Source organism: Leopardus geoffroyi, chromosome B1 (genome assembly GCF_018350155.1).
Source record: "Leopardus geoffroyi isolate Oge1 chromosome B1, O.geoffroyi_Oge1_pat1.0, whole genome shotgun sequence".
Taxonomy (NCBI): domain Eukaryota; kingdom Metazoa; phylum Chordata; class Mammalia; order Carnivora; family Felidae; genus Leopardus; species Leopardus geoffroyi.
Genome location: NC_059327.1, coordinates 80,115,889 through 80,141,637, shown reverse-complemented (window position 1 = coordinate 80,141,637; position 25,749 = coordinate 80,115,889). Strand labels below are relative to the sequence as shown.

Genomic DNA, 25,749 nt, shown 5'->3' with positions numbered 1-25,749 from the left:
GGATTCTCTCTCTCCCCCTCTCTCTGTGCACCCCCCTGCTCACTCACTGTCTCTCAAAAAATAAACATTAAAAAAAAAAAGAGTCTGGATAGACTACTTTGAATAGACCCAGAGTGGATAAAAGAGTCTCTTAACAGTCAGGTAGACTTTCCTGCTCAGTGGAGGTAAATTTATTCTAGAGCTTACTCAATGGTTTATGAGCAACATGATCATATTGGTAGGAAAGGAAGGAACACATGGATAGGCACAGTAACGAGCATTTTCCCACCCCACAGATGACCTAGTTTTTGCTACTGCTGAGAGCCCATTTTGCAAGTAGCAATAAATAACCCCATGTTCCTGATTGGATACCATATTCTAGAAGGACCAATCTACTAGCTAATAGCATGCTGGTTATACTATATCCCCTCCATCACAGAGGAGGCAGTATTTTGTCCTAACTAGAACAGACATGTATTCTGTATATATATTTGCCTTCCCTATTGGCTATGCTTCTGACAGCAGCATCACCTATGGACTTATAAATGCCTTATTTATGGCTACAATGCAAATGGCTTCTCGGGGATGAAACAAGGGAGTTTGTTGATACTCATGGTTTAACTGCTTTAACACATAATCTATTATCCATAAGATCCTGACCTTATAAAAGGAAATAAATGAAGACTTAGAGCTCCAGCTGACACACACTACTTTCTAAGTTTGGGATGTTGTGCTGTAGGATACAGTATGTACTCTGAAACAAGAATCAATGTATGGTGCTGTTTCCCAGAGCCAGGAATAGGGATGGTACTGCTTGGTACACCTAATATCCCATTTGCAAAACTTTACTTCTCAACAACACAACTCTAGGATGTACTGAGATACAGCTCCTTAGTACCAAAGGGAGAAATGATTCTACCAAGGGACACATTTTGTTTCCATTGAGTTAGAGTAGCTAAGACTGCTATCTGGTATTTTGGTTTCTTCATAATGGTTATAATATTGATTAGATGGTTGATCTTGCCTCCCAAGAAAAAAGGAGAAATCAGGATAAAACCAAGGGGACCCTTGGCAAGGACTGCCTTCCAGAACCTCTGTGTCTAATAGTTAAAGTTATTAGAAGACCCAACAATCTCAAATATTTGGAAACACCAAGGACTTGTATCCACTTGGAATGCATTTTTAAGTTATTCCAAGACATAAAATGATTAAATCGAAAAAAATAAAAGATAAAATAAAAGGAAAATGTACAGTGGGGAGGAAAATTGTATATACTTTTATATAATCGTGCATGACAAGTTGTAGAAATATTTTTTTTTTCAACGTTTATTTATTTTTTTTGGGACAGAGAGAGACAGAGCACGAACGGGGGAGGGGCAGAGAGAGAGGGAGACACAGAATCGGAAACAGGCTCCAGGCTCTGAGCCATCAGCCCAGAGCCCGACGCGGGGCTCGAACTCACGGACCGCGAGATCGTGACCTGGCTGAAGTCGGACGCTTAACCGACTGCGCCACCCAGGCGCCAGTTGTAGAAATAAACAAACTTTCATCTACCTAAAATATCGACATGAAATCATACCAGAACTTGAGCATGATGGATATTAGTGAACAATCTTGGATCTGTAACACGCAATATTTTTGGTTGACTCCTTTTGGGTATGGAATGACCATTACTTTGGTTGTACAAATGAGAACTGTATTACGGAGGGTAGTAACTTTTCTTTTTAAAATATGTGTAAGTATAGGAATACTGGTGTATGTTGACAGTGGGCAGCCAGAATGGTAGGTCATAATGGGAATTTGTCATTCTGTTTTAGTCATTCTGCTTCTGAACCTTCTACTCATATTTTAGGAAACCTTGTAAGCTATAAGAAGTTCACTTCCGGGTACAGAAGCTCAGTATGCCAAAACATTACTTTTTGAGACTCCTTTGCAATGAGCGTACTGATACACTGCCAGTGTCAGCCAATTAGAGACATCTGCTTCAGACTTTGAACCACAAGTGACTCATGCAAACACATAACGATCATGCAGAAAATGGCAAGGCTGAGAGTAGTGACAGTGATTATGTTGTTTTCAGAGGCAGCACTGTCTAGAGCCCAGGGCCAACACTGATAGATTTAGAAGTCCAAGGTGGGGCATCTGTGCCCACAGAGTCTCCCTGGCACTAGTTACGAGGCAGGATTTGGAGTATTGTTCAAGGATTCATGTTTGGTCTCCACTCTGTGAATATTCTTTAAAAGATCAAATATGATTTTAACAAAATTTCGTCTGACTGTAATAGACAGAGCTAATTTTTGTAATTGAGACCTTTTTGCCATTGAGAATATGATTAATACTCTGTTTTGTGAATAGGTAATTTGAGAGCCTTTTGGCTCTTACTGCCCAAAGTAGCCTGTGTTGCCTTTACATGCCTTCAAGATCAGCCCCAACCTGCTAGATACTGACCCTACTGTTTGAATAATTTGTTTCAGGCCTGGTTAGGATTAGCTCTGCCTCTAGAGCTTTGTGAAGCTTTCTGAAGCTTTGTGTACACATCCACAGATGTGTACCATGTATTCAGTTCCTCCATATTGCTTCAGTTTTCCCAGCTAATAAGCAGCAGACCTGGGATTTATTTAGACTTTGTGACTCCAAAGTCCTTGCTCCTAATCATCACCTCCTACTGACTTTAGCTACATCTCACAGATGGGAATGGTCCCTTTGAAGGTGAGTGGCCTCCTCGAGACTCTTCCAAATCACGTCATTATATAGTCTCCATATAATCTGACAGACTACCACCTACTGACAATAGCATTCATGTTGATTAGCAAGCTATACTATTAAAACTTCTTCTAATATCATCCACATTAACTATCCTGCACCTTTCACTTCATTAATGTACCCCTCATATCTTAGCACTTGCCCTATATAAGTGTATCTTTTACTAACTTCCTCTCCCCAGAAAGAACAGAATTGTCCTGGCATCCTCTTCAGCCTGGGTCCCACCAATGGAATTACCGCTCCTTCCACTTCCTGCCATCTCAAACTCCTGGTATACTTTCTCAGGGCTCAGGTTGGTCCTCTATCAATCCATACAACTGGAATAATGTAACACTTTATAGTTCATCTAGAATTCCATGTCTTAACTTGGGTGATTAACAAAGGAACAATTAGAGAAAGCTAATTGAATTGGAAAAAGATAATGACTCCAGAATTCCTGACTCCAGACTTCATGGGCACTCCAGTAAGTGATTTTTCCGTATTTTTTGCAGCCCCACATTTTCCTCTCTTCTGATTCCAGAATTGTTTTTGAAATGGTAGCTGTCTTTGTGAAAAGAATAAACCTTTAAAGGTGCAGAAGGATATTTGATGAGGCTGTTTTAACTGAATAAAAGCTTACCACAAATACAATTTACTTACTTTATGCACTTAATTCTGTATGAAATTCATAGGTAGGAGGCATATTTTATAAAAGCAGAATCTTGCTGGGTTGATGAATCTTGCTGGTTTCCTAACAAAAAAAAATGGGTGTCTCACTTGAAATACATAAGCTTTGAAAATTCTCCAAATCATTTCTCCTTTTTTTAAACACTCAGATTGAAAGATGAGATGGAGACAGGAGTGCTGTTGATGATCAAATGAACAACCATTGCAAGCATTCTCAGTAGATAGAGCTCATCCTGAAAGTCATTAAACACATAAATGCTGGAAGAGAACATCAGTGTCATGTTTCATTGCTCCAACAACACATAGAAGGAAGAGCAAAGTATTTTTTAAAAACTTGATACCCAAATTGTTTATTTCAGCATTTCCATTTTACCTTTCATTACCTTTTGTTCCAGAGACAAAAAGTTGAAAATCATGATAGAAAATTGCAGATGTTTTCCAATAGCTCATTATTATAAATATGGATGAAATTCATAATAAAAATATTTTTCATTTTTTCTCCTGCTGGTGCAACCAAAACTATCCAAGCAGATGATTAGTTAATAAAGTAAAGAGCAATGTATACAGTCAGTTCATAGCAGGCTACAGGTACCAAGGAGGATGAATCAAAAGGGTTTGAAAACAGTGACAGGAGGAGGTTGTCAAGTGAAACTCTGAGCTGTAAAAATCAACACTCATAAACAGACTAAGCATCTGTAAAAGTAGCCCATTGTGCAAAATGGCTTATGAGTGTTGCTTCTGAGAACTTGTGGCTGTAAAGACCTACTTGTGTTTTCTGAAGGTTGTGCTTATAATCAATTCCACCAAAATATAAGTTGCCCAGAAGAGAGAATGTCATGACTGATAAAAACAGCAGAAGGGTGTGCATGGGGAAGAATTTGCCAAGTATCCAAAGCAGTCTCCAGAGAAGCTGGGTTGACTTCAATGGCCAGTTTCAGTTATCTAGCCAGAGACTTCCCTAGAGTAATGCAATATAGGTGGTCAAAGCCTGATAGACCCATATTTTAAGGACATCTGATTCTTTTCTTATTCTGTGCTCAGGAATAGACTTTCTGATCGACATTTATTATCTACAGCGAAATGGGAAGTTATGTCTTAAGTTAACAGTCAGGATCTGTTGCTTTGTCAAATATAGATTCGAGCATAAACTGGCAAACTGATGCATAAACTAGTCTTTTAAGATTTTTGGTTTATGCAAATCAACTTTACATCCTGATTATTTCTTGGCAAACTGGTAAGCATTTGTTTTTTGAATCTGTCAAGCTGTAAACTAGACACTGAGGTAGTGCTTCCACCAAAGACTGCCTACTCATGAAACTCTACAAAGACGCTGGCTTCAATATCTTTTTCTTGCCCCAATGAGTATTATAGCTATTCAATTGGTCTATGTTTCCAACCTGGAAAGACACAGGAGTCCAAAGTAGGATGAAATTTACTACTGTAAACTTATACTCCAATCTTCATACAAAGAAGTATTATATATTTAGGACTAAAATTATCACTGTAGAAACAAAACATTTTATAAGTACTATCATTTTCCTTCATAATCCTTTCAAAACAAGAAGGAATAAATAATTATAAATTTTAAATCAGAGCTGGGAATTCTAAATAGTACATTTTACACTTGGCTATTCACCTTAGCAGACTAATATTAGAACAGAGTTTTGACTTTTTTTTAAATTTTCAAGTGGGAATCTTATAATTCTTTCAGTTCTTTATCCCACATAAAATTATGAACTATCCACTTTTTATTCTTATATTACTCTAAATTTACCCAACAACATTAGTTATGCTCTTGCATATCACTTGTAAGCGCTGAAAATATGTTAAATGAGTCTCCACTCCAGTGGTCATTTGGACATTGTATTCTAGGGGGAGTGAGACACAAGTAGTAAATGAGTAAACAAGGTGATTTTAGGGCTATGAAATAAGATAAAACAGGATAATATAATTCATGATTGTGTGTGTGTGTGTGTGTGTGTGTGTGTGTGTGTACGTGTGTTGGGGATGTTTGTTTAGAGTGGATTCTTAGAAAAGGCCTCCATGTAAAAGTGTCATTTGAGCCGAAATCGTGGAAGAGTCAGGCAGGGAGCTGGGGTGGGGTGGGGAGCATCATAGGTAGATGGAAAAGAACAGGCAAATCTCCAGAGGTGGGAGCAGAGTTGATATGTGGCTGTGTGGCAGACAGACAACTCAGGTGCCTCCCTGTGACTGCCTCTTTCTTGTGTTCACACCTATGGATAATTCCTTTCTCTTGTGTGTATTATCTGTGACTTACTTCTAACCAATAAAATATGGCAAAAGTGTGAGAGGTCACTTCCATGATTATTTTTTGTAATGTAAGATTTTATCTTGTCATCCAAGTCACTCCAGTCTCTCTCTCTCTGTCCCTCTCTCTCTCTCTGTTGTTGGTTTTGAAAAAGTCACAGCCCGAAGAAACCAAATGCTCCCAAAAAAAACACACTAGTGAGAAAACAGATACCTCCTTAGTTGAGCCTTCAGATGAGAATTCAGCCCTGGACAACCACTTGATTTCATTCTATGGGACTCTAAGCACAGTCTTAGAGTCCCAACCCATGGAAACTATGAGATAATAGATGTGTTATCCTAGGTTGTAAGTTTGCAATAATTTGTTACAAAGCATAGAAAACTAATACATAGCCTGACAGTTAGAATACACATTTGGCTGGAGGGTAACAATCCAAGAGGAGAGTGGGTACATATGAGGTGATGTAGAAGGGTGACTACATAGAACCTTTAGCCATGATAAGGAAATTCGATTTTATTACAAGCATGTTGCAAAATCATTGGAGAGATTTAAGCAAGAAAGTGGCATGATTTTTATGATGTGTTTAAACGTTTCCTGGCTACTTGTGAAAGATGGGCTATAGGAGGCCCAGAGTGGACAGGAAGACTTCTCAGTAGGCCGCTGCATTCATTAGACAAGGTGAGAGAATGAGGTGGCTCAGATTAGGGTAGAAGTGAAGTCTGGTGAAAAAAAAGCCAGGAAAAATTTCAATGCAGCTACCAAATCCTAGACATTTGGATTTAGCAACTAGAAGGACAGTGATTTCTTTACTACAATGGAGAAATCTGAAAGAGGGTAAGTTGGGTTTCTAAGCTGGAACAGAGAGAGAGAAAATCCAGAACGCTGACATGTTAAATTAAGAAGTCTATGAGAGGGGCACCTGAGTGACTCGGTTGTCTCAGGTCATGATCTCATGGTTCGTGAGTTTGAGCCTCACATCAGGCTCACTGCTGTCAGCCTGTCAGTACAGAACCCACTTCGGATCATCTGTCCCCCTCCCCCTGCTTCTCCCCCACTTGCACTCTCCAAAAAATAAATAAATATTTTTAAAAAGAGGTCCATGACATATTCTAGAGGAAGAGGTCAGGGATGCTATTGAACAAACAGGTCTGGAACTCAGTATTAGTGATATATATTTGGAAGAAAATGAAATACTGATTGCAATTAAAATCAAGAATGGGATGAAAATCATCAAAGAAGGAAGTGTTAGCAGGCTATGTAATAAGAAAGGAATTAAATAAATACATAAACTTTCTGTTGACACTGAATAGAGAACTGTGCTTTGTCAACATTTATACCAGTAGGCTATTATCACTATGTTCCACAACATTCATAAAATACATATTTAATGTGCACTTAGTATTTACTTGGAATTTTGAGAATGGGAGTAATATGATAAAGTAAAACCAAGGTTGGCTAAAGTTCTACTGCAGCCTTCTTTGTGGGGAGCTCCTACCTGGGGTGAGATTTCACATTTCCCTCTCACCCCTACCCTGTTTCTATTTGAGCCATTGATTCAGTCCCAGTGAACTGACTCTGCTCATCTACCTTCACTCTTTACTGGTTTTATGTGGTCTCTTTGCTTCTAGCCTTCCAGCCATTAGTCATGTTTGTTTAAATAGCAATATTAATTTAGTAGTTAAAAATGATTGCTTTCAAAATAAAATTACCTAATGGGATACATTTAAACTATACCCTCTCTTACACTAGTTGTAGTGATGTTAACCCATGACAGCAATGGATTATGGTTACAGAATCAAATAAGCTGATAATAATAAACTAAGGTTATACAAAGGTGTGATTTGGTTAAAGGAAACAGAGATAAGCCCCCACTAGGTTTTTACTGTAGGATTTCTCACTTCTCAAGAGTGACTTATCTTTCTTTCATGAGCCAAAAAAACCTGGAGCTTGCAAGTGCCTCAGGCAAGTGAGTTTGAAGGTCTTCCTCAAGACTGAATGAAAGATAATAATCAAAATCTAGGTCAAGATACTATTTATTCTATAGAGAATTGTTTAAGCTAATGCTTTAAATTTAAGTCAGAACACATTTTAATACATGATTCATACGATGCCTATCAGATATTCTTAATGACTGCACACATTGTAATCTCATTCGGACTGTTTTACTTTGAGGAATTTTCTAACATCAAGTAGTACAGCTATTAAATTATCATTACAAAGATATCAAACTTCCTTCATTGCATCTAACTATTTCTCAAGACACAGGTATGCGGTATGAGTCTGAAAGGTTTAGAAACTTCAATATAGTTTTCAGAGAGAGAATGAAAACAAAGGGTTTGTAGCAAAAAAGAGAGCACGAGAGAGAATGAAACAGAATAGAAAAAGTGGAAAGGAAAAGGGATCTAGTCTGATCCATGACAAGAAAAGTTTGCTTTTGGAGAACCAGAAGGAAGCCATTGCTAGTTATCATCAGCAATAGCACAGGCATAACCATAACCATAAAATAGAAGAAGTGAAAACAATTTGAGAAGGATACAACAAAAATTTTTAAAGTGGTAAAAAATTGGTGGGGAATAAAAATAATTATCCATCATACATACTTTTCTTTGTTTTTTGAGAGACAGAGATGAGAGAGAGAGAGAGAGAGAGAGAGCAAGTGGGAAGGGGCAGAGAGAGGGAGATACAGAATCTTAAGCAGGCTCCATGCTTAGCACAGAGTCTTAGCACATGGGACTTGATCTCACAACCGTGAGATCATGACCTGAGCCAAAATCAAGAGTCTAATGCTTAACTGACTATGCCCTGATTCACCATACATACTTTTCTATGGGAGAAATTAAGCTATATTGCATATGTTCTACATTTCAACAAAAGCATTCTAGTTTGTACTATATACCAAGTGAACACTGGCATTTAAGAGTATGTAAATGTAAATGTATGTTAATGTAAACATTAAGTACTTTACTCTGAAAGTTTCCTCATATTACCAATTCATTCATAGAGTTGGTTATGAATTCTGGTTCCATATGAAGAAGTATACATCATAGCTTGAATGAGATTAGGATAAAGTCAAAGTGAGTACCAAAAAATTCAGAGATAGCTGGATACCTTGTTAATATCAAGAAAATAAGAAAACAGATCAAAATTGCACTCTCTGGCTGAGGACTTCATATAACAACCGGACTATCTGGAAGAAAACAATAAAGTGTTAAAAGAGGTAGAAATAGCGTGTTTGAGTTCTATTAGAATAAGAGTTATCACTTGCATACTCTGAAGTCTACAGATGCTAAGGAGGTGGATTGGAGAACTAGGGTTCTGAACTGTGGGACGAGGGAGTTATTTACAGTAAAGTTCACATACTCAGCAGTGAACTTGGAAGAGAAGGCCTCTTCTGATTAGCCCCTGAAAACAAGGAGACTGAAGTATGGCAGTGGTAACTGGCTAGTGGTCTATAGGGAGGTCAGATCGCATGAAGGAGCGAAGGATTAATGATAGCAAGGCCAGGTTTCTGATTCTGTTTTATGACCCCAAATTTCACTGAACTTCCAGTCAACTTTCTCATAAAATGATGACTACTGGTCACAAGGAGGTTAGATGGGTAAGAATTCTTAGTTGCTAAAGAATTTCCATAACTGCCAGTGGCTCACTGGAAGTTTTCTAGGCAAATGGGAAATCATCCAGTCCGAGTTACAATTGAAGGATTGAGGTCCAAAGAGATGAAATGATCATCCAGCCAAAAGTGAAGGCAGAATAACACAGGTCAACCAACTCTAAAAAAGTCAGGCCTTTCTCAAACACACTACAATAAAGGCACAGTGTCATCTCTCCTTCAGAGACAAGATGGATTACTGAAATTTACAAGTAAGCCCTGAACTTCCTTTTCAGCTAAAATGTCCAACTTTCCTCTGGCAAAATCAGAGTAAATCACAGAGAAATAATAGAACTCAAATGATTTAAGTTTAATCTCCTTTTATTTCCTCTTTGATTTCTTATGGAGTTGCAAATGAGCAATGAAAGGGCCAAAAGTAAGAAAGGAGAAAAAGAAAAGGATATAGAAAATCCACAAAGTGATTAGTCAGCCCCAACGTAGCTGGGGATTAATACTAACATATTTATTTGGTATAGATTAAAAGCCCTCACTACGTTCTAAAATATCAAAGAACCCAAGTGAATCTGGACCTGGCAGAACAATTTCTCTGGAATATAATGACTTGCCAGTTTCTCCCAGAATCCATTGAAGCTTATTATACGAAACTGAGGCACTATTCCTCCTATCACTAAAGGTATAATTGTAACTGAAAATATAAATGGCCTACTGGTGAGACGTTCCTGAGCATCATTTGCTTGCTTTCTCATCTTCTGCACTGGACAAGTACAGGAAGGAAACAGAAGATCTTTAGATGCAGTAGAGGAAGAGAGTATTCCTTTGCACTTCTGAGCACATGCACACACATACAGCACGCTCCTGAGGAGTAATCAGGCAGTTTCTTTCTGAAGAGCTGTCCTTCAATCCACACCAAACTATACAAATGTCAAAGGGTCAAAGTCCTGGAGAGTGTTTTCCTGAGGTGGCTAAGCTTACCTCCACTTTCCTGGGCTCACAGCTTCATTTATGGTGTGCTAGAAAGCCTCTGTAGCCAGTGAGTCCATCCTCCTGGATTCTATTTTATCTCAGCTTCCCAATCTCAGATGATCCCAGTCCTTTGGTCTCTAAAACCATTTTTTCTCATCCTTCCAGGTGACTGTTCCCTTGACCCACGCTCTACCCATAGTTATGTCATTTTCTCCCACCTTATTTCCCTTGCTAGTAGTGAGTAGGAGAAATTTTCTAAATTTGAGATCAATGAACAGAGGGAGCTAAGGAAGAGGAAGACATCCCCATAAAGGTCTGGCCTAAAGGCAGAATATCTAAAAAATCACCCTACCTCCCTACAAAGGTGAATCTTCTGGTGGATCATCTCCTGTATCTTTGAGTATGTCCTTCCTGGCTGTTTTGGGTGCAGATTCTAGGAAGGATGGGCAGAATATAAGAGCAGAAAGTCAATTATTCCCCTCAAACAATCCATTTTTTGGGTGTCGCTGCATGAATTTAAGTTCTCTTTGTTGAAAACCTCTATGTATCAGTTTATTAGGATGGTGTTGTATAAGTTGGTATCAACTCCATTAGTAAAAAGAAAGATACCAGATTTTATTTGCCTTGAAGATATGGTAAAGTTAAATACCCCTTATTCAGACCCCCTCGGGAACACGAGGTCAAAGACACCACTGTGTATTTCAGGCTTCCAAGGGGAGGAGGTGCAAAGTGGGGGCTGAAATTCAGCCCATTTCCACTTGCCTTCTGTGGGCCCTAAACAGGGCTGCAATCCCTGAAGGGAGGATGACTTCTTTATAATTCCTTTCTCTTTTGGTAGTGCCTGAACCTGGGAAATTACTTTTCTTTATTTTTTTCTCTCTAAAGGAGAAGCTAGGTTTGATCACTTAACAAGTGTACAGTGTATGGAAGGTGCAAGATTAGTAACTTAGTTCAGACATTAGGAGTAAAGAGGCTGAGTGAGATCAACAGCAAGGGTTTTAAAAAGTCCCTCATCACCTCAGTAGGAATAAACATGGAATGGATGCTCGCTGTGAACCAGGCACCGCCCTGAGCACTTTTTCATGTCATATATCATAAGGTATCTTCAACAAATTAATGACAGAGCTGCCATTATTATTTCCTCTTTTAGAGGTGAGATCATGCAGCCATTGCATTTTACTCGAAGTTTGGTTGCCCAGTCTCAGAAGAGATTATATTTGTTTGTTTGTTTTTAAGACTAACACTGTAAAAAATAGTATCTTGCTGCCATGAAATGGTGGTACCATGGTAAGGATCAAAAAGTCATTTATTTTATGACAAGTTATGAAATAAATGACACTCTTGGCTCTTTATGTTTTTCATAAGTGTCCCACCTTTACCTTGCCATTTTGTGCTTTTCTGGGGGGCACCTAAAGTGTACTGCATGTGCGTATTTTAGACACCTTGAGTTCTTATCAAACATAAAACACAACATGACATTCTTAGAACAGAGATGCTTCCAGATCAGTTATCCATTATTACCTTTGCCCTTTTAATCCAAATTCCTTCTTCTAGTTCCATGCTGAGAAGTGTGGTACTTAAAAGATAACTTTACCTATAAAGTATTTATTATATTTATCTTTTCACTTCCATTCTTCTAGTTTAAAATAAATATTCTCACGTATTTTTTTTCTAGGGTTGTGATAATTAATTTTATGTATCAACCTGATTAGGCCACAGTACCCCCATATTTGGTCAAACACCAGTCTAGGTATTGCTGTGAAGGTATTTTTTTAGGTGAGATTAATGTTTAAATCAGTAATCTTTGAGTAAAGAACATAAGTGAGAAGACTGAAGTCCCTGGAGGAAGAAGGAATTCTGCCTCTGGTCTGCCTTAGGATTTGAGCTGCACCATCAACTCTTCCCTGGCTCTCCAGCCTTCTGGCCTGCCCTGTGGAATCCCCCACAATTGTAGGAGCCAAGAAATCTCCTCAAAATAAATCTATCTCTGTCCTTCTGTCTCTCCCTCTTTCTCTCTCTGTTTCTCTCTATATACATACACACACACACACACACACACACACACACACACACACACATACCCTAGGGGTTCTATTTCTCTAGAGAACACTGACTAACACAGGTTTTCAGCTCTGGCCTGGTACATATGCTGTCATGTTATTGCTTACTCTTGCTTTCATTAAGACGACCACTAAAATTCCAATGGAGTCCATGTCCACATTTCTTATAAGTTGTGTGAATATAAGCATCTCTTATTAATTGCTGTTGATTAGCCAAAAGGCAAATATTTAATTAAACCTTGCGAGATAATAAAATTGCACATGAATTATCTATCTAAGAGCACACAGGTCTGTACATTTCATTAAGATGGTTTAACTAATAATCATGTCTCTTACACCCAGTCTTTGTTTGAGCAGGATGATTGTTTTCTGTTTTTTTTTTTTTTTTCCTAAAGTTCCCTAGAGAGACAGTGCTGTTTTTTCCTAAAGTCATGTTTGTTGATTTGTATTTACTTTGCTTCTTATCTATGTCCCATTAGAAGCTCTGCTGATCACATCACAGATGAACACTTTTGTTTATTATACTTGAAAATGTATACTCAAGAGAAATCATTGACCGGATTGAATGATAATGAATCCTCATAAGAGAAAAGATTTAGCTGGCAGTGAAAGCAGAACTCAGTCTTCCATTGGTCTTCTTACATATTTCTATTTCCTAGGGATTTCCTTGGTGTGAAAGAAATCCACAGAACAAGGGGGTAACTCTGATATTGGTTAAACAGGCTTTAAAAGTTCACTTCAAGTACAGACACAGACTTTTATTTGGTTACGTAAAGAAGCAGTAAAAATCTGAATATCTCTGATGTGCCTGACCAGGACTGAGCTGCCAGAACTTTAATACAGGGCCTGGCAGATTGTTCCTAAAGGGACAAGGCAGGAAGCTTCCAGAGTAGTTGTCAAGGCCGAGCCACCAACCACGAAGGCCAAACCTTGTGAAAAAGAAAAATAAGGATACTTCCACTCAAAAAATGCTGAAATTATGTCTTTCCCTTTTAAAATTATTTTTAAATGTTCATTTATTCTTTTTTTAAATGTTCATTTATTCTTGAGAGAGAGAGAGGGAAGCAGAGAGAGAGGGAGAAACAGAATCCAAACCAGGCTCTAGGCCTCTGAGCCATCAGCACAGAGCCTGACATGGGGCTGGAACTCTTAAGAGATCCATGAGATCATGACCTGAGCTGAAGTCAGACCGTTAACTGACCGTTAACTGAGCCACCCAGGCACCGCCCCCCACCCTGCCTTTTTTTTAAATTAACTGTCCTTTCTTTTATAATGGTGACAATAATAGTATATGTGTATGTATTTTTAATGGTCTTACTTTGCAGTAAAAAGTTTGAAGCTCTATGTTGGATCTACTCAGTCTTTTAAAAAATATTTCAAAATTTTCTGTCAGAAAATCCACATGCCTTCGAAAATGCTGGCCTACATACAAGTTTCTTGCTTTTGTTTCTTGCCACAGCCTCCGAATTCTAGTTACTCCTCTGATGTTGCAAGAGTGTATTTCTGTGCAACGGAGAACGCATGATTGTTTGTCATCTCTATGGTTCAGGGCGTTGATCTCTGTGACCAGATGGCAGTACTGAAGTGCTTGCCACAAAGTTGTTAAAGATGTGCTCCTTTAATGAAACGGAGCTGGAACAACTTAGGAAATGGCACACACATTTCCCTGGCACAGTGGCTGCTTCTCATCTAAATGAGACTGCTAGGAAAACCTAGATTATGCACTACTATAGATCGGCTGTAAGGGTTCTTCACACAAGGGCCAGCATCTAGGGCTCTGCAGAGTGAGGAGAATTAAACCACTAACTAGGCTGAAAAATACCCTGCTAAGGCTCTGAGGCATTAGTCTGGATAAGTACAGGCATAATCCACTTTGTTCACTCTCACAAGGAGTTACTTTATATTGTCATTCTCTAAATATGCATGTTGCTCCAATTGAATTAATAATAAAGAAGCCTTCTTATATAAAGATAGCACAGAATATTTAAAATTATTTTGTGCATAGGATTCAAAGAATTGCCTATTAGAATAATGCTGAGGAGAAAAAGACCACCTAAAATTAAAATTGTTCTACTTACAAAATTTAAATGATTTAAAAAATCATTCACCACGATCAAGAGAAATTTATTCCTGGGTTGCAGAGTGGTTCAGTGTTGACAAGTCAATCAACCTGATACACCACATTAATAAAAGAAAGGAAAAGAACCATATGATCATTTCAACAGATGCATTTGACAAAGTACAACATCCATTCATGATCAAACCCTCAGCAAAGTAGGCTTAGAGGCATTTGTCTTTCTTGCACTGACTTCTTTTGCTTAGCATAATATTCTCTAGCTCCATCCATATCCTTGCAAAAGGCAAGATTTTGTTCCTTTTTCTGGCTGAATAATATTCCACTGTGTATATATCCCACCTCTTCTTTACCCATTCATCATTCAAGGGACACTTGGGCTGTTTCCATAATTTGACTATTGTAGATAATGCTGCTGTAAACATTGGGGTGCATGTATCCCTTTGGATTAGTGTTTTTGTATTCTTTGGCTAGATACCTAGCAGTGCAATTGCTGGATCATAGGGTAGTTCTATTTTTAACTTTCTGAGGAACCTCCATACCCTTTTCTAATGTGACTGCACCAGTTTACATTCCCACCAGCAGCACAAGAGTGTTTCCCTTTCTCCACATCCTCCCCAACACCTGTTGTTTCTTGTGTTGTTGGTTTTAGCCATTCTGACAGGTATGAGGTGGTATCTCATCATGGGGCCGATTTGTATTTCTCTGTTGATGAGTGATATTGAACATCTGTTTGTGTGTCTATTAGCCATCTGTGTGTCTTCTTTGGAAAAATGTCTGTTCATGTCTTATGCCCATTTCTTAACTGGATTATTTATTTGGGAGTATTGAGTTTGTGGTCCTAGCCACAGCAATCAGACAACAAAAAGAAATAAAAAGTATCCTGATTGGAGAATTAAAACTTTCACTTTTGCAGATGACATGATACTTTCTATATAAAACCCAAAAGACTCCACTGGAAAACTGCTAGAGCTGATAAACAAATTTAGTTGCAGGATACAAAATTAACAGACAGAAATCTATTTAAGTTCTACACACCAATAATGAAGCAGCAGAAAGAGAAATTAAGGAATCAATCCCATTCTTATTAAAACAATAAGACAACTAGGAATAAACCTAACCAAAGAGGGAAAAGACATGTACTCTGAAAACTATAAAACACTGATGAAGATGACACAAAGAAATGGAAAGACATTCCATTCTCATGGATTGGAAGAACAAATATTGTTAACGTGTCTATATTACACAAAGCAATCTACACATTTAATTCAATCTCCATCAAAATATCAACAGCATTTTTCACAAAGTTAAAACAAACAGTCCTAAAATTTGTATGGAACCACAAATGACCCTGGATAGCCACAGCAACCTTGTAAAACAAAAGAAAAGCTGGAGGCATCACAATTCCAAACTTAAAGTATATTACAAAGCTGTAGTGATCAAAATAATATGGTACTGACACCAAAGTAGACACATAGGTCAATAAAACAGAATAGAAAACCCAGAAAGGAACCCACAACTATATGATCAATTAATCTTCAACAAAGCAGGAAAGAATATTCAATGGAAAAAAAACAGTGTCTTCAACAAACGGTGTGGGGAAAACTGGACAGCAACATGCAAAAGAATAAAATTGAACCACTTTCTTACACCATAAACAAAAATAAATTTCAAATAGATTAAAGACCTAAATGTGAGACTTGAAACAATAAAAATCCTAGAAGAGAACACAGGAAGTAACCCCTTTATCACTGGTCATAACAACTTGTTAATAGAAATGTTTCCTGCAGCAAAAGAAACAAAAGCACACATAAACTATTGGGACTTCATCAAAATAAAAATCTTCACAGTGAAGGAAACAATCAACAAAACTAAAAGACAACTTATGGAATGGGAGAATATATTTGAAAATGACATATCTGATAAAGGATTAGTATCTAAAATATATAAAGACTGTATCAAACTCGATACTCCCAAATAAATAGTCCAGTTAAGAAATGGGCATAAGACATGAACAGACATTTTTCCAAAGAAGACACACAGATGGCTAATAGACACACAAACAGATGTTCAATATCACTCATCAACAGAGAAATACAAATCGGCCCCATGATGAGATACCACCTCATACCTGTCAGAATGGCTAAAAACAACAACACAAGAAACAACAGGTGTTGGGGAGGATGTGGAGAAAGGGAAACACTCTTGTGCTGCTGGTGGGAATGTAAACTGGTGCAGTCACATTAGAAAAGGGTATGGAGGTTCCTCAGAAAGTTAAAAATAGAACTACCCTATGATCCAGCAATTGCACTGCTAGGTATCTAGCCAAAGAATACAAAAACACTAATCCAAAGGGATACATGCACCCCAATGTTTACAGCAGCATTATCTACAATAGTCAAATTATGGAAACAGCCCAAGTGTCCCTTGAATGATGAATGGGTAAAGAAGAGGTGGGATATATACACAGTGGAATATTATTCAGCCAGAAAAAGGAACAAAATCTTGCCTTTTGCAAGGACATGGATGGAGCTAGAGAGTATTATGCTAAGCAAAAGAAGTCAGAGAAAGACAAATATTATATGATTTCACTCATATGTGGAATTTAAGAAACAAAACAAATGAGTGAAGGGGTGGGGGGGGAAGAGAGAGGCAAACCAAGAAACAGACTCTTAACTATAGAGAACAAACTGATGGTTGGTGGGTAGGGGGAAAGTTAAATAGGTGATGGAGATTAAGAAGTGTAATTTGTTGGGGCACCTGAGTGGCTCAGTCATTTGAGTGTCCGACTTCGGCTCAGGTCATGATCTCACGGTTCATGGGCTTGAGCCCTGCATCAGGCTCTGTGCTGACAGCTCAGAGCCTGTAGCCTGTTGCAGATTCTGTGTCTCCCTCTCTCTCTGCCCTTCCCCCACTCGCGCTTTGTCTCCCTCTGTCGCAAAAATAAATAACATTAAAAAAAAAAGAAGTGCAATTTGTTGTGGTGAGCACTGGGGGTTGAATGAAGTGTTGAATCACTATATTGTACCCCTGAAACTAATATTACACTGTACGTTAATTAGCTAGAATTTAAATAAAAACTTTTTAAAAATTACTGAAATTTTTAAAAAGCTACCAATTTTAGAGGTGTGTTGTTTATACTGACTACCTCAGATTTACTTCACTAATTTACCCTATATGATTAAAATGCATAACATAATATTTTTGTTGTCACCATTGTAACATCCTTGTGATTGACTCATCCATTCACTCATTCATTCATCTCTAAGTTCCTTGTATGGGCTAGGCAGTGTGCTGGGTACTGGGAACACATAATCAAATGAGTGTAATCTAATAATTAATAAAAAGTAGTAAGTTCTATGTCCAGAGTAAGCTCAGATAGCTGAGAGCTTATATTCATGGCCAGGCTGATAATCCACAAAAAGAAACCAACCCTAACCATTACCTTCTGTTTGCCCTTCTCCGCATCTGCATTAGGCACACACACCTTTGACTACTAAGATGATAGTTTCCATTCCTTTATTTCTTGCCTCCTCCAAAGCATGTTAAGTTTGAAATCCTGAGAAATTCTGGCTGATTTAAAACATGGAGCTTACTAGAGAAATCGTGATTTACTGGTACTGCTGAAACACGATTCATTGATTTAAGATCTGCAGAGAACCTGCTGCTAAAGTATCTGTTTCTTATCTGAAAAGGAAACTCAAAGCAACCATAGTTGTTGCAAATATACAAACATATAAATAGTGGCTTAGATGCAATTTTGGAGTGAAGGCTGGAGAGAGATGGATGCAAATGCTTGGGCAATTGCAACAGTGGGGTGAAGGCAGAGGAGAGCTGGTTTAAGCACAACCCTAAAACTGCTCCTGGGACAGAGGACCAGAGAGTAAGACTGAATGAAACCTGGGACCAGTTGAGAGCCTCTCAAGTTCAATGCAGAGATTTTAATTCCTGTGTGCCGTTATTTAGACTGAAAATGGAAACGTGCAACTGTGAGGCAGATCTCATCCATGCATAATTGAAACACCCAAGGGTAAAACAGTGAGGCGCAATGGATGACATCTGATAAAAAGAGAGCAAGGAAAGAGAAGAAGTTCAAAACAAGATACAAGACCCTGGGGACCACAGAGAAGAATACCTGACATAGGCCAAATAATCTCAAATAAAAATATCCAAATTACCAGACAATGCAAATATAAAGACAAATGCACGGAAGAGACATGAGGATTGGGTAGGAAAAAATGCTTAGGATATGAAACATTCAAGGGATGAGTCACTGGTGAGCGAAACTCTTATTCTAACAAATGTAACCATAATAGTATTTATGTGGTATTCTCATATACATAGGAACTACACAAAATTAAACTAGCACAGGATTCATTGTTTTTAAAGAAGCTATATTCTAAACGACTATATGTTTATGTAAATAGAACAATGGGCCATATATATGCATAAAAAAATTTTAACTTACTGGGGGAGCAGCAGTGTATGTGAATATGTGTGTATCTGTATAGAGGTGGCTTCTTACTTATTAAGGATAAATTCCATTTCATTAGAGAGATTTGCAAAAAAGTACTGTGACAAGTATTTTAAAAATAAACGTCACAAGTAAGTTGTGATAGGTATTTTAAGGACAAAAATGGCTGGCTGGGAGGCATGAACAGGTAATGCAATTGTCTTGCCCATTTTTCTTGCAAATTCACAGATCGTTTTTTGAGTACCTATCATGGACCAGGCACAGTGTTAGACCCTCTGCACTATTCCATTTCATCCCCACAGGAGTTTCCTGAAAAGGCATTATTGTTCTCATTTTAGGATAAAGATTCTGAGGTTCAGAGAAATTAAGGCATATAATCTTATGTAAATATAAACAGGAACTCTCCCCATTGCACACTTCCTCCACTCCCTTAGGGGGATGAGAAGGTGAGGTTGACTCGAGAAGCCCTCACAATGCAACCTTTCTAAGTGCTTGGGCTTGACATTCTTCTTACTTGCTCACATGATGTACAGTTTCATTAAACAAACTGAATATTGCAAAAGTAAAGCTATGTTGATTTCCTTCTGTTAGAAAAAAAGAGGAGCCTTTAAGCTGCTTAATGATTCTGCAGATTCAGTGTTGCATTTAGGTCCATGTCTTGTCCACATTCTTATTCCTTGCAATGGGAAGAAAACTTAAAAAGGGTGTATCCCATACCAATGGGAACATGAGCTAGATGTAGGGACACGACCTGTACCACATACCTTATGATTTCACCATATATGTTCTCACATTAACTAAGAAAATAGTAATGAGTCATCTAACTCCACTTAAAGTTGTCTAACTTAATAACCTTAAAAGGTTGTTATATAATCTTACACACCACGCATTGAGAATTCGAAGAACAGTAAGTGACAGTTTCTGCCTTCCAGAAACTGTGTGTAAGCATGTACATATATATGTACTTGTAAATATGTGTCAGGCAAGTGACAAATGCCTCATGGGACACATGGGCAATAACAGGTATTGGAGAAGACAAAGGTCATTGAAGGCTTGGGCTTATTCAGCTTCTAACACATGCACCCCCAGTTTGTATCCATATATCAAAAGTTGCTACCTCTCTTCTTTTCTGATGATTTACAAATGACTTTGCTTTCAAGAATCATCAGATTCTGTAAGACTAAGGTGCTAAGATTCTGTGCTAAGGTACTATAGAAAACTGGTCTGACTCTTTCACAGATGTGGAAACTGAGGTTCATAGGAGCTAAGTAGCTTCCTGAACATAACATGGACAGCTAATTTACTTAAAAATATCTCTGAGAGTACATATGCTACAATGAGGATCTTGAAAATAAACCTTTTAGTTGGAAATCAAGGCTGCCCCTAAACCAATTAGAAAACAGTGAACTAGGGAATCAGGCAACCATGGTTCTAGTATGATCATTTTTGCAGCCTGGAATGGATGGCTCAACCTCCCTGGTGGCTCACCTCACAGCTCTCCACTTGTGAAAGGAGGTACATTGAACTAATGATCTCTGTGGTCGTTTCCAGCAATGAGATACCAGGATTTAATGATTCTAAATTCATACTCAGTATCATTCTCTTTCAACTTCACAATCCCCTTTTTTCTGAGTCAATTTTTCCTTCTAGGTGTCCATGTCCCATGTATTTGCATTGCAAGTGGGAAGGCAAAAATCAGTGAAAATAACCCAGTCTTTCCATTTTGCATAGGGTCTTTAAGCAAACTGGAGCAGGACTGAGGCAAGAATTGAGGTGTTTAAACATTCCCCTGTTGCTTCCTTTTCCCTAGCAAACATATCCCAACCAACTTTGCCTGATTCGTAGTCTATTTTGTTGGAACCTGACAATATCAAAGTTGTCTGGATATCTACTAATTTTCTTATCCCTTTTCCATCCCAGGTGACCTGTGCAAATTACTTCAGCTTCCTGAGGATGAAGTCCCCACACTGGGGTCTGAATTTGTAGAAGTCGTTCTAATGGTAGCAATTCCAGGTCAGGTAGAAAGGGAGCTATGGTAGTGTCTTCATCTTATGAAACATGATTTTTTTCATTCCCAAAAGAAAATGAAGAATGAACTTTTTACACAGAATAATACACAGACCCTGCAATAAAGTAAAATCAAAGAAAGCTTTAATGCTCTCCCACCTTCTCTATGCCCGGTGAGAACCCAAAAACACATGAAAGCGTTTTGATTCCACTCTTGTAGACAGAGTGAAAAACAACTCCAGGGCCCTGGAGGGATGGAGTGGGTGTGGTTCTAGCAACCTGGAGAACTTCCAGGAACTGGATTTATTTGTCTAGTCAGGAAAGAACAGCCACCTCACCAGCTGAACCAGATGTCATGCTCCTTTAGGCTCCTTCTGAGAGAGAATCATGAAATGCTTTCTTTTATGAGAGTGGATTCTTGCTCACAAGGTAAGCAACTAAGGCCTTCAGTGGCTGAGCTGCCCATGGTCAAGTGTTTTCCCTCACCGTTGGACTCCTACCAATACAAGGGAGGAGGAGAGACAAAGATGGATTATAGCTTTTTTTCATAAAGACCGTTAAGCTTACTCTCTTTTCACCCAGTGTGGATGACAGACTCTCTCTCTTAAACTGAATGCCTTTTCTGCTTGAGAGATATATTATAAAGGTGAATGGTCTCTATTACGAATTGGTACATCGCATATCATATTCATTTATGTATGCATTTGTGTATGTTTTACCTATGAATTGTTTTTATTATTTAAATATTCTTTTTATTTTAGAGAGGAGAGAGAGTATGCATGAGCTGGGGAGAGGGGGAGAGGGAGAGAGGGGGAGAGCAAAAGAGAGAGAGAGAGAGAGAGAGAGAGAGAGAGAATACCAAGCAGGTTCCATGCTCAGCATGGAGCCTGATGTGGGGCTCGATCCCACGACACTGGGATCATGACCTGAGCTGAAATCAAGAGTTGGATGCTCAACTGACTGAGCCACCCAGATGGCCCTATTATTATTTTTTAATGTGGGCATCCAAGCCCAATCTCAGTAGTATAAATCAGAATATGTAGGGCAGATCCAGGTATCTGTCAACATTCAATTATCTGTTTAAAAAGTGTCTTTAACATGAATAGACACTTTTCCAAAGAAGACATCCAGATGTCCAACCAACACATAAAAAAAACGCTCAACATCACTCCCTCATCAGGGAAATACAAATCAAAACCACAGTGAGATACCACCTCACATCTGTCAGAATGGCTAACATTAACAACTCAGGCAACAACAGATGCTGGTGAGGATGCAGAGAAAGAGGATCTCTTTTGCACTGCTGGTGGGAATGCAAGCTGGTGCAGCCACTCTGGAAAACAGTATGGAGTTTCCCCAAAAAATTAAAAATAGAACTACCCTACAACCCAGCAATTGCACTACTAGGTATTTATCCAAGGGATACAGGTATGCTGTTTTAAAGGGGCACATGTACCCCAATGTTTACAGCAGCACTACCAACAAAAACCAAAGTATGGAAAGAGCTCAAATGTCCATCGGTGGATGAATGCATAAAGAAGATGTGGTATGTATGTGTATGTATATATATATATATATATATATATATATATATACACACACACACACACACACACACACACACAATGGAGTATTACTTGGCAATCAAGAAGAATGAAATCTTGCCATTTGCAACATGTGGATGGAACTGGAGGGTATTATGCTAAGCAAAATTAGCCAGAGAAAGACAAATATCATATGACTTCACTCACATGAGGAATTTAAGATACAAAACAGATGAATATAAGGGTAGGGAAGCAAAAATAATATAAAAACAGGGAGGGGGACAAAACATAAGAGACTTAAATATAGAGAACAAACAGAGGGTTGCTGGAGGCGTTGTGGGGGAGGGGATGGGCTAAATGGGTAAGGGGCATTAAGGAATCTACTCCAGAAATCATTGTTGCACTATATGCTAACTAACTTGGATCTAAATTTAAAAAATTAATTAATTAATTAATTTTTAAAAATGTCTTTAATTAATAGGTTTTATATTCATTTGGAGCTGTCAAATTTAAATGACTATGCATATGCTTACGCTTTTGTTACTGGATTAGGTTATCTTTACTCCCTTATGTTTTTTTAAAACCCCTTTAAAAAGTTATGACTTCAGCCAACCACTAGGTGTAAAAGATTGTCCATTGTTCGTCCACTAATGACCAGTGGTAGATATTGGCTTTTAGGCCACCCTAGCTATAATAATTTTATATAGTTTTTAAAGCTTGTTAAGTGGATGCCAATTTCCAAAGTAAGGAGACAGTAAAGTTGTAAAACAGCAGATACATGTCTACAGCTCGTGGAGAGTCTACAGTGGTAGAAGCCCTTGGCCTCTGGTCCTATTCCACCGAAGCCCCTCCAGGCAAAACACCAGGTCTGAGAAGTCATCCTGGGGCCAAAGCAGCCAGACCATATTGAAAAGATACTTCTGGTTAGAATTATCTAATAAATCATTTCCAGATTTACATATTGGGAGTTCAATCTTCAGTGGAAGGGAGGAAGCAGAGGAGATGAAGTGCAGTGGGTAGGAAGGAATGGGTATTTTAAGGGCAACTGAAAAAAGAAGGGGAAGATGGTCAGGTTTAAAAGACCACTATAAGAGTCCACTGATAAACTCTTGGATCTATGGACAATCATTGATGAATATGTTATAATATTACATTGCAAAATGATACCACCATAAGAAATAATGACTTCCAAAGTTTAATTTTTTCTAAATAAATAAGATGCTGGAGTAAGATTAAAAGCTCATCTCATTTAAATGGACAATAGTCTGCTGTAGAAATTCTGTAAATTAACAGAAAAAATATTCAGGAAAGGAGGAAAATTTACAAAAGTAACATATAACATCAACTGATAATAGTCCTATATTTACTTACTCATTGTGGATTAGACTTTATGATATATCTGTTAGGCTTGAGGTTGCTTGGCAGTAGAAATTGCTGGAGTTCTTGATTCAGACAGACTAGGGTTGGCGCTCACTATGTATGTTACTCTGGGCAAGTTGTATATCTTCCCTGAGACTCAAATAATAATCACAAAATAGTAAGCCCTCAATAAGTAGCTGACTCCAGGTATGACTGGCTCCCTTCAATGTTTTGATTATCTGCCTGCCTGCAATTTCCTTTCTCTTTGTCTTGTAACCTCCAACTCCTAAGCATATGACAGATTCTCTTGTCCTGTTCGTCATGTAGACCAGTGACCTATGACCATCTAACCTGACACTATGCTGGCAATGAAAGGGCAAGCATTATTAGACAGGGACTCTTCCCAAAAGAAAAGGAAGGGCCGGGGCTACCAAGAACTTTTTTCCTTCTCTGTAGTAATGCGTGTGTGTGTGTGTGTGTGTGTGTGTGTGTGTGTGTCTTCAGGTAGAGGGGTGAGGTGAATTTTAGGAGTCCCAGAAAGGCTTCAAAAATTTTCTGGAAATTTGACTTATAACTGTGGCTCCAGCTATAGCTTAATCTATACCTACCACTGGGATTTATAATATTGTAACTTACTGACTCGTTTATTTCTCAATTTTATAAAGATTAACTGAACACTTAGTGTATGCCAGACACAGTTACAGGCTAAAAAGTTGGAAGATTTAGTGGGGTAAAGGCCCACAGCCAACTATTTTTATAAACTGAGTTGTGAAGCTAAGCGCCTGCATAGAGGATTTGGGGAAGGAAGAAATACACTTGAAAGTTGAGTCTTTCAACTCATGTGAACCACCTCCAGGGGCCTGCATTTGAGCCGTAGGACTTGAAACAAGAAGCTAAAGGAACAATTTTCATGTGACACCAAGAGACATAGGCATATGGGGCTACTTTGGTGTTAATATGTGACCCAGGGTTAGAAATGAAAATATTATCTTCCTTACTGGACAGAATGGCCCTAAATCACTGAAGACCCCAGTGGCTGTGTTTCTAGTACTCTCAGGGAGTACCTAGTACTTTCAGTTTGGATACGAACATTGTCACAAAGGGCACCAGGAACGATGGTCCTAGTGAGGAGGTTTGCAGACACAATCTAAATGAAAAGGCTATGGTTGAACAGGAGGATAGGATGCCTTACAGACTGTTAACTTAGCTAACTTGTACTTAAGCACATGTAAGGTATTTCCTAAGACTTAGGAATCACAGAGTGAGATTTTGCAAGAAGATGAGACAGTGTGTGAACATGTAGTCAAAGATGGTGAGATTAGAGTCACTACTGTTAATCTGATAATCTGATGGTAATGCTTGGGGAGCTGTTTACATCTAATTACAGACTCATTTGAATAGACATGTTGCCATTTGGAGAGTTCAAAAGAATCTAATTGGTCATTTCAACCATAGTAAAATGTAGTTCAATCACATTGCTTGCCTAAAATCAAGTTATGACTTAATCTGCTTCTCTAGGAATCTGAGTACAAAGAGGAGGATTTTTGTCACTCTTATTGTTTGTTTTTCTTTTCTTTTCTTTTTTTTTAGCAGAGGACATTTCAAGGAGGGTTGTATCTACCTATACTAATAAATTATAAAGATTTGCCTAGGCTTAAAGTAGTAAATCATGTGGTGCATTTGGGAGAGGAGAAAGTTCATGAATAGACAAAGTTTAAAAATGCTAAAAGGCAGCTAGGAAAGCCTGGACAAACTTTTAAATGTAGATCTGAGGAGGCAGAACCTGACACAACTTTCCTTGCCTCCTCTAAACTAAGCACACTTCCCTCTCACTTTTCTCAGATGGCCACTTCCCGCTACCCAACCTCATTAGCCCATCAAGCCTGGAGTACTGAAGATACAGCAACTGGTGTTGGAGGAGGGAGACTTGAGTCTAGGAACAGGAATCTCTGCCCTTTGGTCTTCTTCTATAGATTTGTTA

General features: G+C 38.3%; 1 protein-coding gene across 5 annotated transcripts in view; it reads right to left on the bottom strand.

Moving 5' to 3' along the window:
- Positions 1–25,749, bottom strand: part of TTC29 (tetratricopeptide repeat domain 29) — a 411,408-nt gene that overhangs the window by 259,214 nt on the left and 126,445 nt on the right. For 4 of the 5 annotated variants that reach the window (XM_045466298.1, XM_045466315.1, XM_045466278.1 and 1 more), the window contains exon 3: positions 3,382–3,472. The exons of the other annotated variant lie outside the window; for it this stretch is intronic. The gene's annotated coding sequence lies outside the window, so the exon portion shown is untranslated. The remainder of the gene's footprint in view (positions 1–3,381; positions 3,473–25,749) is intronic. 5 annotated transcript variants of the gene reach the window in all.